This window comes from Phoxinus phoxinus (assembly GCF_949152265.1).
Source record: "Phoxinus phoxinus genome assembly, chromosome: 12".
Taxonomy (NCBI): domain Eukaryota; kingdom Metazoa; phylum Chordata; class Actinopteri; order Cypriniformes; family Leuciscidae; genus Phoxinus; species Phoxinus phoxinus.
The window spans coordinates 36,150,044-36,152,543 of record NC_136887.1 but is presented as its reverse complement, the minus strand read 5'-3'; the positions used below and the strand labels follow the sequence as shown (position 1 = coordinate 36,152,543).

General features: G+C 44.8%; 1 protein-coding gene across 4 annotated transcripts in view; it reads left to right on the top strand.

Annotated features, from left to right (window-relative positions):
- Positions 1 to 2,500, top strand: part of stx18 (syntaxin 18) — a 17,981-nt gene that overhangs the window by 5,327 nt on the left and 10,154 nt on the right. The window lies entirely within an intron of this gene.

The window sequence follows — 2,500 nt, the reverse complement described above, 5'->3', positions numbered from 1 at the left end:
ACTGACTGTCTGTCTATCTGACTGACTGTCTGTCTATCTGACTGACTGTCTGTCTATCTGACTGTCTGACTGTCTGTCTATCTGACTGACTGTCTGTCTATCTGACTGACTGTCTGTCTATCTGACTGTCTGACTGTCTGTCTATCTGACTGACTGTCTGTCTATCTGTCTGACTGTCTGTCTATCTGACTGACTGTCTGTCTATCTGACTGACTGTCTGTCTATCTGACTGACTGTCTGTCTATCTGACTGTCTATCTGACTGTCTATCTGTCTGTCTGTCTGTCTCTCTGTCTGTCTGACTGACTGTTTGTCTATCTGACTGACTGTCTGTTTATTTGACTGACTGTCTGTCTATCTGACTGTCTATCTGACTGACTGTCGGTCTATCTGACTGACTGTCGGTCTATCTGACTGACTGTCGGTCTATCTGACTGACTGTCTGTCTATCTGACTGACTGTCTGTCTATCTGACTGTCTGTCTATCTGACTGTCTGTCTATCTGACTGTCTATCTGACTGTCTATCTGTCTGTCTGTCTGTCTGTCTCTCTGTCTGTCTGACTGACTGTTTGTCTATCTGACTGACTGTCTGTTTATTTGACTGACTGTCTGTCTATCTGACTGTCTATCTGACTGACTGTCGGTCTATCTGACTGACTGTCGGTCTATCTGACTGACTGTCGGTCTATCTGACTGACTGTCGGTCTATCTGACTGTCTGTCTATCTGACTGTCTGTCTATCTGACTGTCTGTCTATCTGACTGTCTATCTGTCTGTCTGTCTGTCTGTCTCTCTGTCTGTCTGTCTGACTGACTGTCTGTTTATCTGACTGACTGTCTGTTTATCTGACTGACTGTCGGTCTATCTGACTGACTGTCGGTCTATCTGACTGACTGACTGTCTATCTGACTGACTGACTGTCTATCTGACTGACTGTCTGTCTATCTGACTGACTGTCTGTCTATCTGACTGACTGTCTGTCTATCTGACTGACTGTTTGTCTATCTGACTGACTGTCTGTTTATCTGACTGACTGTCTGTCTATCTGACTGACTGTCTGTCTATCTGACTGACTGTCGGTCTATCTGACTGTCTATCTGACTGACTGACTGTCTATCTGTCTGTCTGTCTATCTGACTGACTGTCTGTCTGTCTGTCTATCTGACTGTCTGTCTATACGACTGACTGTCTGTCTATACGACTGACTGTCTGTCTATCTGACTGTCTGTCTATCTGACTGTCTATCTGACTGACTGTCTGTCTATCTGACTGTCTGTCTCTCTATCTGACTGTCTGTCTATCTGACTGACTGTCTGTCTATCTGACTGACTGTCTGTCTATCTGACTGTCTGTCTCTCTATCTGACTGACTGTTTATCTATCTGACTGACTGTCTATCTATCTGACTGACTGTCTATCTATCTGACTGTCTGTCTGACTATCTGTCGGTAGGTCTATCTGACTGTCTGTCTATCTGACTGTCTGTCTATCTGACTGTCTGTCTATCTGACTGTCTGTCTGTCTATCTGACTGACTGTCTGTCTATCTGACTGACTGTCTGTCTATCTGACTGTCTATCTGACTGTCTGTCTATCTATCTGTCTGACTGTCTGTCTGTCTAACTGTCTGTCTGACTGTCTGTCTAACTGTCTGACTGACTGTCGGTCTATCTGACTGACTGACTGTCTATCTGACTGACTGACTGTCTATCTGACTGACTGACTGTCTATCTGACTGACTGTGTTTATCTGACTGTCTGTTTATCTGACTGACTGTCTGTTTATCTGACTGACTGTCTGTTTATCTGACTGACTGTCGGTCTATCTGACTGACTGTCGGTCTATCTGACTGACTGTCGGTCTATCTGACTGACTGTCGGTCTATCTGACTGACTGTCGGTCTATCTGACTGTCTATCTGACTGACTGACTGTCTATCTGACTGACTGTCTGTCTATCTGACTGACTGTTTGTCTATCTGACTGACTGTCTGTTTATCTGACTGACTGTCTGTCTATCTGACTGTCTATCTGACTGACTGACTGTCTATCTGTCTGTCTGTCTATCTGACTGACTGTCTGTCTATACGACTGACTGTCTGTCTATACGACTGACTGTCTGTCTATCTGACTGACTGTCTGTCTATCTGACTGTCTGTCTCTCTATCTGACTGTCTGTCTCTCTATCTGACTGTCTGTCTATCTGACTGACTGTCTGTCTATCTGACTGACTGTCTGTCTATCTGACTGACTGTCTGTCTATCTGACTGACTGTCTGTCTATCTGACTGACTGTCTGTCTATCTGACTGACTGTCTGTCTATCTGACTGTCTGTCTCTCTATCTGACTGTCTGTCTCTCTATCTGACTGTCTGTCTCTCTATCTGACTGTCTGTCTATCTGACTGACTGTCTGTCTCTCTATCTGACTGTCTGTCTATCTGACTGACTGTCTGTCTATCTGACTGACTGTCTCTCTATCTGACTGACTGTCTGTCTATCTGAC